General features: G+C 41.1%; 1 long non-coding RNA gene across 1 annotated transcript in view; it reads left to right on the top strand.

The window, feature by feature from the left end:
- Positions 1-6495: 6495 nt before the first annotated feature.
- The window catches only part of LOC133277615 (uncharacterized), a 61345-nt gene continuing 52931 nt past the window's right edge, over positions 6496-14909 (top strand). The window contains exon 1 of the long non-coding RNA XR_009746262.1: positions 6496-6592. This is a non-coding gene — a long non-coding RNA (uncharacterized LOC133277615). The remainder of the gene's footprint in view (positions 6593-14909) is intronic.

The following is a 14909-nucleotide window of genomic DNA, read 5'->3' as shown; positions in this document are numbered from 1 at the left end:
AAGAGCTTTCTTGTGCCTATGTCACTGCTGAAATTTGTATGATTTGTTTTTTGTTGGGGTGATATTTGTAGACAAGAAAAAGAGATCCAGTAGCTGGCCTATGGACCTCAACATAGGCCATGTTGGACAGAGCTTGGAGGAACCTGGTCTAGTGGAAGGTGTCCCTGCCCATGGCAGGGGTTGGAACTGGATGAACTTTAAGGTCCCTTCCAACCCAAACCAGTCTGTGGTTCTATGGTAAATATAAACAAGGGACCAGGGAACAGCTCAGCATCTGAAGCCTTTCCTTTCTTGGAAGAAATGTACTGTGGTATGGAAACATAAAGAAAAGGCAATTGTTACAAGAGGTAAAGTGCTTTAATGAATCACAAATAAGCGGCAAATGACTACAGGAAAAACTGATGGTGTGAACAAAGTACATAAAAACCCTGTGTGCATACACTGTTGATAAATCAAGCTTTCAGCCACCATGCTTGGAAGAGACATCCAAAAGAACATATCAAATTATATAAAAGGTCAGTGAATGTAAAATACTGAACAGACTGTTACAAGATCACTTTTAATCTTTTCCATCACCTAAAAGCTTGTAGGGAGGGGGAAATTATATTAAATGAGTTGAAGAAGCTAATGAGAATTTTTGGATTATAATGCCAAAATCAGGAACCATGATTTTTATCCTAAAGATCTGGCCCTTGCTGGAATTTCTGTCTCTTTACTGAAGGAATTTGGGAAAACTCATTTTCTGCTTTTTTTTTTCTTTAATGCAGTACTAGCTTCCAGAAAAGAAACAAAGTTTGAAAGTTTGTATAATATTATTAAAATGGGTAGAACGTCTCATTTGGTTGTTGCAGAACTCCTTGAGATGGTGTTAGTTCTGGTTCACACAGGCAAACCAAGGTTATGGTCACAAGTCCCATTGTTATACCTGCATTCTGCTTACTCCAGGTAACAGCTGAGGTGGGAAATTTTCAAAGCAATCAAAAGGTAAATGAAGATGTCCCATTCTGGCCTAATAGTTTCATTTTTAATTCTTTGAAGCCTCCTCTCTACATTTAGGCACAAGAAAGCATGGCTTGATTTCCAGGACCACTGAATACTCAGTGAGCACTGGCTCCCATAGGAAGTAGAAGGAGTTGTTGTAGAGGAGCCTCACCCTTTCCCTCCTGTCTCATTTCTCTTTGTTTTCTGACTAGTCATCACAGAGAAGAATCACTTGAATGCTATAGAAGTCATAATCAAAAGTATGCAGTTACAGTCCAATGCATCAGCTCCAGGCCTGTGGCAAGATGGGAGGTTTTGCTTACATGATAGGAAATAGAAGTACATAAGAAAGTAATGCTTTTTTGTTTGAAGCCTGGATAATCCAAGCCAGACTCGTGATTCAGATCCTCATGATGTGGCATACAGCAAAATCCAGACTTCAGGCTAAACTTTGTGATTTAGGCCCATTCTTTCACTGGATTTCTTCTTAGAAATCTTTCATTTATCTGCTATTTACCTCAAATATTCTTACTTTAAAAGTTAACTTAAAGGTAGCTGAAAAGAAAACTCTGGTTTGGTTCTGAGGCTCTGTAGCACTGTTACAGCCTGGCTGAACACAGAGTAGCCCTAAACCCTTCTTCAGCTCCTTCCTTCCCTCCACCTTCCATCCCAGTATCCAGGTGTCCATGCAGATTGCAGGTTGCTGTAGCGAGTTATCCCTGACAGTCCTACAGTCACAGAGAGTTTAAAAGGCACATTAGAACAAGGCTGACTTGCCAAGCAGCACTTCTTGAATATAACCAAGAATATTTTAGTTTAGATTTTCCCCAAGCAGTTAAGTTACGTGTTCATAAGTATTTTTATTGGGGCATGTATTATTTTTGTAGGTTTGTCTTTATATGTATGCATGCACAGACATGTATTTGTCTGTATGTCACACGTTTTGCACTTAGCACTGCTAGCTTTTCATATTTTCTCCCCAGAAACATGCTGTGATAGCTCCGGTATTTCAAAGAGCTTGCAATCCAAAATGTGTCACTAGGAAATATTTCTTTAAGGAAGAAAATGTGGGTTTTGTTAACTTTCTCAATCTCTCATCCATTCAGCTCTGTGCTGAATAGAGGTGCTGTGGCAGGACTTGGGGTGGGACTCCAATGGCTCCTCTTTATTTCACCATTTTGTAAACAGTTGTTAACAGGAGTGATGCTGAAGCCGTAAAGTTTGAATCTATGTGAGGTTCCTGTGCAAAACTAGAGCTTTAAAAATTCAGACTATCGATTTATAGTCCCTAATGTGTCACTCTTCACCTTGCAAGGAAACAGCACATATTGTCTTGTCATATTAGCTGGAAGTGCTTTTGCATACCTACAGGAAGACATTTAGGGAGAGGAATCCATGCAATTTCTATAGCATCAAAGCCTTGTTGGGGTTTCCAGGTGACTGAATTCAGATTTATTGTTGGTGAACTTGGCTCCCAGTGATCTATTTAATTCTGAATTAGCATCTCTATTGCAATGCTTAACTGTGGCAGTGTGCTTTCCAAACATACACTAATGTGGTCTCACACCATCCCTCAAACAGGAAGCTGGATAATGAGGTGTGGGATCTTTTCTTTTTCCCTTTAAGTTATTAATGCCTGGACTATCCTGAGGTTTTATAACAAAAGGAGACAAACCCCATCAGTTTATCAGGAGAGAGAAATGTGTTGGGGCCAGCCCCATCTGAGCCTTCTGGAATCCAGCTGTTGGCTTCTCTGGATTGACAAACCTAACTTCCACAAAATCCATCCATCTGTCACAGTCACTGATTCCTCTCCCCAGCGCTTTGTTGTTCCTGTTCCTTGAACCAAATTGTTGTACATTCTATAGAACCCCTGGCGCTCTTCATCTTCTACAGCTTAACAAACAATGTGAGCTTCACCCTATGCTTTGCCAAAGTACAGATACATGAAACATTTACACATTTTATTGCTCTGAAACAGCAATTTGCAGACCATCTGTAATGGACTCACAGAATCGTTCTGTGTGTCTTATACTGTGTGTCTGATCCATGATGAAGAGATGTTTGTGGTGTTTTGAGTAAAAATTTGATCCTTAGGGGCAGATACTGAACTGTGAGAAGTGTTAAAGATGGGGAATTGCTTCCAGTCAAGAAAGCTTTGGAACAAATTGATTTGAAACTATTAGTTATCTTACAAAAAGGTATCTTTTTGGTGTGTCCTAATCCCTTTAGTCAGTTCAAGGTATAACTTTTCCATGTCCTCTTTATCTTTATTCCTGTTTAAAACTCTGGATACCATTAAGGCCATGCTTCACGTCCAGTGGAGACATGGATCTCCGTTTTCCTCTCTCTGACTTGTGAGAACAGTAAGTACTATAAAGCATTCTGTGCCATTCTAACTAATCACCCTTCTGGCATTCTGAGCAAATGCAGGTTAATGGTGAATCTTTTAATATTTCTATTAGTTAAGTATATTATCCTAATAACTCCATTGTCAATTTTTCACTGCCAGGTAGTGACTAGAGCTGGGTAAGCTATTCATAACTACTAATGTATCTAAAGGAAAGAGTGGGTTTTGTTTATGAATCGCCTGCTGGAAAAGTCTAAGTTTTACAAAGAGATTTGTTATTTGAAATTCATTTAGGGATGTTGTGTGCAGACAGGATGGAGCAGAGGCACATTCATCAGAGGGCGTCACTGCTTTCTGGTTTGCACAGGGGCATTTACACAGGCTCCAGAGAGAGGGCTCTTGTAGGTCTTTAATTGTAAGAATTAATATTTGAAGTAGAATTTCAACCTCATCATTTTATTAAATATAATACAGGTATGTATGGAAATAAGCACATAGTTGGTGTATTGGTATTTGAGATAGCCACTACGACCTGTGCCTTTGCTTCAATCCCTAATATAAAGTTAAGAGGAGGATCTCTGGGACAGCACCACAGAAGGGAGGAGGGAGATGAAGTAATTCACTCAGTGACCGTGATTCTTATTCTAATAAAGTTTCCTGTTTGGGATTGAAAGGACAGACTCCTGCTCCAATTGTACATGTGTTACGGTGCCACCCACCATAATGAGGTGGAAACAGAAATGCAGCCAATTCAATAGGACTTCTAGTTTGATGAGCCCATAGGAAGATTGGAACATAAGGATTGTTTCACAGCATCTGAGCAGCAATGAAGCTGAAAATACCGATTCATAAATTTCCCAGGAAGAGGAGAAAAACTGTGCGGTCATTCCTGAAAAGTTGATGAACATTTCCATCCAGTAATACAGTACATCGATAGGTGTGTTTGTGTAAAAAGGTGAAGAGACACAGAAAGCTTTTTATGCACCAGCATAAGAATAAGCAGAGGGAAATGTCCTTAATGAAACACTCAGAGTTTTAAAGGAGGAGTTTTAAGGAAAATCATGGTATTTGGTTTGAGGGGGTAAAACACAAGGTAAGGGCCTGGCTGAAGTCTGAGGCAGTGTGCTGGAAGCTGAGGATGTTGATGCTGGATTACTGCAGTACTTAGATGCCCTAATTGTGGGTCAGAGGGCTACAAACAGCTTGACTGTTACCCAGTCTGGAGACAGGAGCTCATCACTGCTGAGGGCACAGTGAGACAACAGCGCTTCACCTAGGAATCAGCCTGTTGGAGTTGTGGCTGCTGGAAACCCCAAACCAAATGGTAGGAGAAGCAATAGGGCAGTGGATGAAGTGTAAAGGCAATAGAAGTGGTAACTACAACAGTTCTTTCATTTTTTTAAATTGATTCAAATACAGAAGTGGCTGTGATTTATAAACTTGAAGAAGGTTAGCCTTAATCTCCAGCTAGACATTTTCATTGCCTGAGTAAACTTTGAGCTCATACTAGCTACAGAGGCAGGATTTTGGTATTAATAGAGCCACTTGAGGCAGTTTTCCTAACTTAACCACCCACAGTGTCATGGGGCTTTTACAACGAAACGTTCTGCCTAACAGAAATGACTTCGATGCTTAGGACAGCTTAGGTCCTAAAGGACCGTCTGTGCTGACAATTTAGCTGCTTCCCAAAATAAAGGAAGAGTGCAGAAGAAAACGATAATAAACCAGGAAAATCTAATAGAGAATGTGAATACACAGAGTTGCCTACTGTGGGAATCACAGAGAATGTTCCAAAGTAGCCCAGGTGCTGTGTAAAGCCCAGTGCCCATAGGTAGCCAGAGGCACAAATAAACAAGTATTGTTACTTTTAGAGAGCTTTACAGCCATGCCCACAGGGGTTTTGGTTGATTTATACAAGTATTTTGCACCTATGATCTAGTTTCTCAGTGTATCTTCCCACCAAACTATGTGCAGAGGCTCTTTTCTTAACTGCAACTTCCTTGGAGATCCAAGTAATGTAAATGACTTTAAAAAAGCCAATTAAATGTATGATGAAATGTCAGCCTTTCTGATTGCAGCCTTCATTAAGGAACTGGAAATGGGAGGTATTTTTTTACCTAATATTGAACGCAGTTAATTAAAAAGGTAAAGATTACATTGTGCTTCAGTTAATTTGAAATAAAGAACCTCCATTTCAACAATAAATTTCAGATTTTAGTTATAGCAATTAATAGACCAAACTGTGTACTTAAGCTTTTATTATATTGATTCTAAAATAATTAGATTAGCAAACACATTGCAAATATATTATCTAAAACAAATAACATTATCACCATGCTTTTTTGTTATATAGCCCAGCAATAAAACATAGAACAGGGTAATCTCAAGCAATCTCATAAAATTAATAGTCATAGAGCATATATTACATCCTTGCACTAAATGACAAAAGCCAGTCTGATGCTCGTGTGGACAGTTTTAGACTGTGAGGCTTGTGAAATGTTTTGGTGCAGGATTTGTCCAAGTTAAGACATGTCTTTTACATCTAGCAGATGATTTTAGTCACACGTGTGTTTCCTGGAGTGTTTCCAAGCATCCCTGTTGTTAAGCTGCCCAAGTAACCTTGTTTTAACTGCATCTCTCTCAGTCCGTCTCCCACCCAACTTTCACATTCTTCCTTGCAAAGCAAATTGTAAAAAGCATTTCAGGAGCAGCCTGAGACATCACTTTTAAAAGCCTTCAGGCTGTTTGAGAGGCCTTTTAAAAAGCATGACATTCAATCAGAGTTCAGTGAGGAAAGTTTTAATGAATAAACTTGGTAAATGAGAAAGCACCGCAGCACAGTGATTAACTCTCATTTGTGCATCAGTGTTCAAATGAATTAAAATGTTTAAGCCGTAGGAGGCAGGTTACCTCCTCAAGACCTGGCTTTGCCCTCAGAGTCAGTCTGCACCCAGCAACGATTCATCTTGCACAAGATGAGAGGAGGGCTAAAAGAAAAGAACAGCCAGGACAAATGTGTTTTCAATGGGGCTTAGCTGCAGGAAGGCCACGGAGACCTCAGTGTGGCGTTGCTGGAGTGTGACATAATAATACAGTAGGTACGTTGGAGGGGAGACGCTTTGGAAACCTCCTTTCACAGGGGTTTCATTTGACTTGATGTGACAGAGCTAATTTCATTACCAGGAGGCATGCTGGTTTGTGCTGCAGTGTAAAGCAGACTGCTGGAGTCTAGCTCTTTCTGCTTTGCTTAAACTACTCCTGGTGAGCACAATGTGCCTGATGAAGCACCACGATGTTTGTGATATGGACATAATAATTTTACACTCGGAGTTGTTACCACCTTTACTAACAGTCTTTCACTGCATCACTTAATTACATGAAAAGTTAGCTAATGTGTGTGATCCATTAAGGAATAAGGATTTCTTTTAGTGCTTTGATGGCAGTACATCTTAGCAACTGATTTTGCAACAAACCACAACCTTAAATTCTTATAAACTTATTTTCCTTTAAAACTAATTTTAGATTAGTTTCATTCAAGAACCAGGAGCCTGTATTTCTTCCTATGCAGACCCGTTATGATGTGCCTGTTTAACAAATCTATGCTGGTTTGGAATTACAAATGACAGCCTATTCTATAGAGGGAAAAGTCTTCTTTGACAACAGAACAACATCATATGAGTAACAGATGGAAATCTGTGTCATACAGCTGAGCAGTTTTTTTCCCATGCTCACCAAGGGCCAGTTATTAATTTTACATTGGTCAGAATTAAGGATTTTGGAGAAATTCATCTGAAAGGGGAAGTATGAAAAATTTGTGCTCAATGAAAATTACCGTGATCCGCTGTAGATCTATATTCATAACTTGGAAACCTGGCAGTCTTTCCTATTTTTTCCCTCTATAGATTTCTTGTCAACAAGGGTGTCAGAGGTCAATGTCAGAATGCCCCTCTGGCACCCATTAACTATAACCAGAAAACTTGTTCACTATTGATCTACAATGTCTAAATATCTATTATGTTGGATATAAAAGGTGGTTTCACATCTTTCTAAAACAGATAATTCATAAAGGCCAAAGGGTCAGGTCTGGTGATATATTATTGTTTCACTGTATCAGTGACTACAAGTGCAGGAGGGGAACAGGCCAGGCCAAGTGTCATTGAACTCGTGCTGGAGACAGTGGTTCGCCTCCATGCCTGCTGCCCTCCCGTTCACCACCACAGCCCCTTAATGCCATTTAATGCTGTGCACTTGTGGGTTTTACTCAACACTGTGCTGAAAGAATGGTGCCTGAATAAGTCTCTTTTAAAATCTGTGTTTACCTCCTTGTAGTCAGAGCTCAGATGAGCCTGAAATCTAAATAGAAGTCAAGTTTCTGTACTGAAACTGATGCCATCGGCAAATAAATGGGCTGTGGTCCATCTTGCTGTCTGTAGAGCATTTTATACCATGATGGTCATACAGGCAGGGCTCTGTGTGTGCTGCAGTTTGATTATTGCAAGAATTGTGCACAAAAGGGCAGAGCCCCTGTGGGTTTAAGTTGTCACAGCTCCTTTGACTTCAGTAGAGCGATGACACTTGATGTACACAGAGGATCTGCCCCAGAATACTTGTCAGGCTCTGGCCATAGTTCCAAAATCATGTGTTTTCTGAGCAGACGCTTGTGTAATATCATATGAGTGATTTTGTTTGCTCATATCAACCCATCAAATTTATGGAGGCTCTTTTAATCTCCTCATTATTTAACTATTGAGATACCTCTACTCTGCTTGAGGCTCAAATGCAGAGCAGAAGCAACTGTGAATTTCTTTGTTCTGCTGTTCCTATAGCAGAGCACGGAAACACTGTGAGAATGGAGGGCTCAATCCAGGGTTTAGTTCCCCCCCAAGTCCTGTGAATTCAACCTGTGAGACTACATGGCATTTCCCAGGAGACACCTCTTACTTTTGCAGGATGAGATCCATAGGAAGCAAACCCTCTTTGGAAGGGAGCTGATACTGTACTCTTTAATGGAGTTTATGGACTTCTAGCAACCCCCCCCAAATGGTTCATATTCTTCCAGGCTCCATTTTTGAAGAAAGTAAATTGAGATGAATCATGCTAAGATGAGACAGTTAAAATGTCAGGCTCCATAAGTTTCAATGCATCCTTATAGCTCTGAACACTAAACTGCAACTGAACATTGGAATAAGGGAAACAAAAGAGAATCAGATAACTAGTTCTTATAGAGGGGAAAAAAGTCATTTCTGTCTGCGCTGCTACACCATGGAAATCCACATAGTACAGTTTTAGAGCTGTACCTTAAAAAAAACAATTGCAGTTTCTTTTTATCACTGGTCTTGGTTACACATCACTGCCTACTCTATGACACACTGGAATTGCAGAGTTTCTGAGGCAAACAATACACCAGCAGCTTTATTTCTGTTTACAAATGTTACCTGGGGGAAATGTGCCTGTACCTGTTGGATAAATTACAAATCATCAGCACTAAATATGACCCACAACAGTAACATAGAGGGGAAAAGGGACGGCTGCCTGTACGTACTTGGTATTAAAGAAGAGGAAGCTGCCTCCTCAGTATACTGCTGGTTTAATCAGTTAATGGAATGATTCTGCTGTAATGTTTAAACTAGATCTGTCCATGTGGTCTTGCCTCAAGCATTTTCTTGACAACAGCCACTTCTCCATTTATGCTTACCATAAGATGTACAATTAGTTGAATTAACTCTTATGATGCTTCTAAGTGACTCACTGTAGGGTTGAACCCAAGTCACGCTACCAGAAATCCAAAGCACAGCCAGATTCGTGTCCGAGGGGTTTGGTAAAGATGCAGTACACAGAGAAGAGTTGTGGGTAGTGGCATCTGAGCTACCTCTTAGTCCAAGCCTCAGAGCAATGTACAGCTGAACTGACAATAGGAAAACTTTGATAAGAACCAAGAAAAGGCTCAAAGTCTTATTTTGGTAGAGAGCCACCACCTAAACTGCTCTGCTACCACCTTTCTCTTCCAAAGGTTGGGTAGGACAGTTTTGCCTGCCATAGCTGGTGAAGTTACACTTGGTTACATGAACTGTGGACTGTGCATCTAACCCAATCGACCTTGCGCACCTGGTCAACCTGTGGTTGACCTTGACCTGGTCACAAGAAAATTAAAGCCTGTTGCAGGGCTCAGGCCTGAGCCTGTTGTAACTAGATCCCAGACCTGAGCTGGGCATGCCAAGGCTTTAGGTTTAGCTGCAGGGATAAAGCTGAACACCAAATAGGGTCAGGAGAAACAACTGTTTTGTAACTGGATCCTCTCACGCTGCTCTGGCTGCAACACAGATGGGCCAGAATGAAGGCTATCACTCCTAGTTTATAGCCATTAGCAACCGTGATCTGCCTAATATGAAACAGAAATAATAGTATTATTAATAATAATATCAAACTGACACATTATTAGCCTCTACAGATGGCTCTATTCCTCCTAATAATTTTTATTTGTATTTAATGTTTGGAGATGCTGTAAAAAGGGACTAGTGCTTCCAAATGTGACCTCTGTGAGGTTTAAAAGCTACTGAATCAGATGAGATATTAAAGCATTCAATATAATGTATGACTTAAAGCTATGTTTTTAAAACTTTAATAGGAAATGTCTGATGCTTTAGATTACTATTTTTTGAAGTATAGTAGGCTGAAGAATTTGCTTCAGAGGGTCTCTTTATATCCAAGAAGAGCTACAGTGAGAATACACAGTATGTTCTTCCTTCACTGTGCCTCTAAATAGATGTAAAGGAATTAGAGTGTATTAATAATACATCATGTTTCTACTTTGTTTTATACTATTGTACATATGTTCTTACAGCACAGTCAACACCACCGTATTTAAATATCTCCAAGCAGTTCATTAAAGAAGGTGATTAACATCTGTCATGTGTTGTTTTCCTCCTCCTGTCCCTGAGGAGGGGAGGATGTTTAGTGGCAGACCTGATTTTGGTAGGGATTTATCGTTTGTATGGGAAGCTTTTTTGTTTTGCTGAGGTTTTACTTCATTACACAAAACGACCTACTGGGATAAATGTTTGCAAAGGCAACTCCAAAAAAGCCTGCCTTGTAGCTGAAGTGAAAGGTGAAGAGATTTAACTTGAGTGGATGTGTAGATACTTGGGCCTGTGTGTGGTGAGAATCCTGCCACATCCTCACCTGCCCATCAGGAGACCTCCCATGGGATGTGAGTGAAGCTCTTGATTTTGGCTTGTGTCTGAGCACTTTGGGCCTTCTTGGGCAGCCCAGAAACATCTGAAGGTAAGGACCAAACAGAATCTGCTAGAGGCTGCGTCTCAAGAAAGCTATGTGTCCTCCAAGTTCTTTTAAGCTGCCTTTGTAGACTGGCCTTGTAGGGGTTTTGCTGCGCAACCAAGGAAACTGTGGTGTAGTTTGAAGTTCCAACTTGCCTTTGCCCCTGCTCACAAGCCCCAATTCAGTGTAGTTTTGGTGGCAAGCTTAAGCTTGCTTCCCCTGCCTGCTCCTGTGTGAGCTGGGTCAGCCATGGTGGGCGTTGTGACACCCACTGTACTGAAAGAGAGTGGATGTTCTACTTGAATCTTGTTGGTTATTGAGCCCTTGGGTCAGAAAGGACCTTAAGATCGTCTAGTTCCAGCCGCCTGCCACGGGCAGGGACATGTCATGCTACACCATGTCACCCAAGGCTCTGTCCAGCCTGGCCTTGTGGAGTGTCAGGTTACTGTCATCAGCTAGGTGAGGCTGTGAGGCCTTTGGTAGCTTTTCTGTGAGCTCTCAGATACGTGAAGATCTGATACAGGCTGATGTTTTCATGGGTATTTTCATTCTCAGCCACATTATTGTGTGGGAAAGACCAGCAATGAGATTAGTTACAGCATTTTCCCTCATAGGACCTCCAAGTTTGGAATGACTGTGGTCTCCATTATAGTCACTTTGCAGCATCAACCTTATCTTCCCAATTTTTGCTTTCAATTTCACTTACTCATGGTAGCTATCCAGGAAAAGCGCAGGGATTTGCCTGAGTTTCTACACTGTCTCTACAAGCTTTCATATGAACTACCAGACCACTAGTAGCTCTTAGTAATAAATTAACCTCTGTCATAATATTTACTAATGCACCTGGATCACATTAGTTGTATTTTGTTTGTTTTTCCAAGGAGAATTTGTTGGCTTCTCATTGACAGGGTGTTTTTGTACTAGCTGGTTTCCATAGACAAGGTGGTCATTATTGTCCACGTTGAATTTGCAGTACCAGCTTCCATCAAGGAAAGGAATTTAGTAGCTAGTTCTGTTTCACACTGAAGGGAGATGGCAAGGTCTGATCCCTTCCATGATTTTCCCAGAGAACAAATCTTCAGACTGGGAAGAAGGTTTTCTGTACCTCCAAAAGATCTGTATATGGGAGAACACAGAGGAGAATGGGATAATAAAGGACAGGGAGAAGGTCTGTGTGTGCATACGCAATCCATGAACACACACGCACAGCCTTACAAAGATCCCAGTGGGGAACCCACACTAAAGGTTAATGCAGCCCCAGGCTGTAATTAGCCTTTTGCACAGAGTCTCCTTGTTGTGGAATCTCTATTTATGAGGGTTTTCAGGGGCAATGAACCACCAGTCCCCTCCCACAGTGCCCCCAGTAAAGCCCACTGGCAGGAAGCTGGTGAAGATGCTGGGGTTTGGGAGGAATGCTGAGGAGCAGGGCTTCTTGTCCTATGGCTGTGTGGCTCCAGCAGGTCCCTTTGAGACACCAGGGATTCTCAAAGACAGAAAGAACAGAAATGCATTGCCCTGCTCTATGCCTTCTTTCCCTAGAGTAAGGGCTAACCTGCCACTCTGATTCAAAAATTCGTTGTCAGATCAGCTGGTGACAGCAAATTTGCCTGTTAATTGCATGTATCTGTCACCAGAGAGAGAATTGTCCCTGTCCTGCTTTAACTAACATAAGAAAGGTTCCTCTTCATTGAATTGCAAGAAATTAAAGGGATTGGAGAGGATGGTAAATATTAACACTCTCACAAACTCCAAGTTCATCTTACAGAAATGTGCTGTCTTGCTCTTTGGCTGTAGCTGGTAGTTGCAAGGCGCAGTGAGGATGTACTGCAGTGATCAACCCTTTGGTGCCTGGTGGAGTCAACTGCTTGGGGCCATCCCTTCAGTAACTAGCACAGAAAATTACATCCAGGTATTTTGTTATGATCTGGGTTTGCGAGTCTTGCATGTGTTGAAGTCAATAACACTATTGAATTTTACCAATGAATGTTATGTATTTTTAACATTCAAACAAAATATCTCCTCTACTGAGTATGACTCATTCAGGAGCTAGCATAACATCGATGCACTGCTAACAAATTCCTGTGACAGCATGAAGAGGCTGGTATTTAGGGTAAAACATCATGTAATATAACAATGCAAAGACTAGAAGGGAATCAGACTTAATTTGCTTTGGTAATCTCATGCAGATGTTTTAAGCTCCAACTGTCTTCTTGGTGCACAGAGGGAGGTGGGGGAATAAATGGCACCACGGTGGAGTTGGGGGTTCTGTTCTATTAACGCTAAGTGGAATGACATGGGGCTGATAAACTGTGATAACGTTTTCCAAAGGCAAATCCCACAATATATCGAAACCTCCTGGGACCAGGGGTAGGTGTTGTCAGCTCCACTGCAGGCACAAATGCGAACTCCCACCACTGGGATATGTAACAATTTGTAATGCAACAATTAACAGAAATATTGACATAAGTATGTACTCAGCAGGGAGCTGGTATCTCATAGACTCACTAGAGCGACTGTAATACAACATATACAGTACTGCATCAATTCTTAATGCAGGCTGGTCTCCTATATAAATTACAATGAAAGCCTGCACGGATGTGGATGTGTAGCAGGTTACTTCTATGACATGGCATGAAAAATAAAACTTCCCTTTCAGATCTGGTGCTTTGAGTTCGTTGTGGGGAAAAGTATGTTATAAAAATGCATATTTTTAAAACCTGAAATACCCGTCAAATTGCATTATCGTCATTGCCAATTTCACAACTGGCAAACCGTGTTAAACATAAATCTGCAAAATTATAATTAGCAAAACATTTTGCAAAGCATTCTCCTGGGGATTTTGAGGTTAGTGCCATTGTAAATGCTGTGGGGTTTATAGCGTGTGTGATTTCCACTCCCCCCCAGAAAGCACACGCGCACATACGTACACACACGCAGCTCCCCACCGCTTTCCTCTCGTCCTCCATCTCAACTAAAGTAAATAAGATATCCGCTCAGATAATGGAAACTCCACTAACCCTCTGTTAGTGCCTTTTCATGCCAATTAAACACATTTTATACAGTCATAGTAGATGCTCCAGTGCCTGCGTACCAGACTCCAATAGAGCTCAACCAAACAACAGCCCAGCAAATGGGATGTGGAATACTTCCTGCAAGTTTCCCTTCTGCCTTTGTTTTTAACCACCTGCAAATGATACCAATGGAAAACATTGAGTCTGAAATATAAGTGTTTAGAAATACAGAAGTGGAATCTTTGTCACTGATTACTTTGAAATCAAGATCTCACTTTGCTTAATTTGAATTAATACTTCCTGCCTTAATGAAAACCCGGCTAACAGCATAAAGAAATGTTGACAGGTACAGTTAGTGCATAAACATACATTTATTTACCTACGGTAAGGCATTTCAGCTTGATTCTGTGCTCAGCCCTTGCTATAATCCTGTACAAAAAGTACATTTGCATTTTAGTTTTTAACTGGAATTTTCTTTATGATTTTATTTTGGTTAATTTTGAAGGGGTTCCATAGGGGAATTCTCTCCCCTCATAATCTGCACCCCAGCAAATTACATGTGGCTGTTAAATCATGGGGTTTTAATCAAATATTTTGTTCTTATCAGGTGACAAATGTGAATTTACAATACAACCAAAATGCAACAGGATCAAACGAGGAGCCTTGAAAATACCACACTGGGTTATCGATTAACCCCCGTGTCTGCAGTGAGCAAGCACAAAAAGGGCACAGTCTCTTTGAGTTCAGTCCTGCCTCTTAGGACAGGCAGGGCTGTGTCCTGGTCCCGGCTTGGAGCGATAGCGACTCTATGTCTGGAGGCCCCACTGAGTTGTGAAATGAGCCCGGCTCCAGCACCTGCTCAGGCCTGTTGGAGCCCCGAGGCTCACCAAAGCTTGTGCCTCCCTCTTCTGAAAGAGGTGACATATATCCTGCCTTAAAGACAAGACCACTATTACAAATCCCGGAATATAAATTACACTTTCATCTTTCTTTGGTTTTTCTTTCTTTTGCTTCAGTTTTCATTCCAGTATAAACTTTCCTGTCAAAAGGACATTTCTGATGTGTCAAATTCACCACTGGTAATGAACAGGTTGACAAATGTTGAAGGTGAGCAGACATTTGGGTCTGCTGCAGCTGCCTGCAGCCAAGAGGAAACCATGACTTTCACAAGGATAACGAGGCTTTGAAAGATGGCTAAAATGTCGCCATCAACCTGCCCTTCTGCTACTTAGTAATTAGATAATTAGTCAGGCCCTAATTATGGGATCAAGGTGCAGGAAAACAATTAGCTG

This window comes from Pezoporus flaviventris, unplaced genomic scaffold, assembly GCF_033815535.1.
Source record: "Pezoporus flaviventris isolate CSIRO_AGI_PZ_B2104156 unplaced genomic scaffold, CSIRO_AGI_Pfla_v1 ptg000059l, whole genome shotgun sequence".
Lineage (NCBI taxonomy): Eukaryota > Metazoa > Chordata > Aves > Psittaciformes > Psittacidae > Pezoporus > Pezoporus flaviventris.
This window is presented reverse-complemented; position numbering and strand designations above follow the sequence as displayed.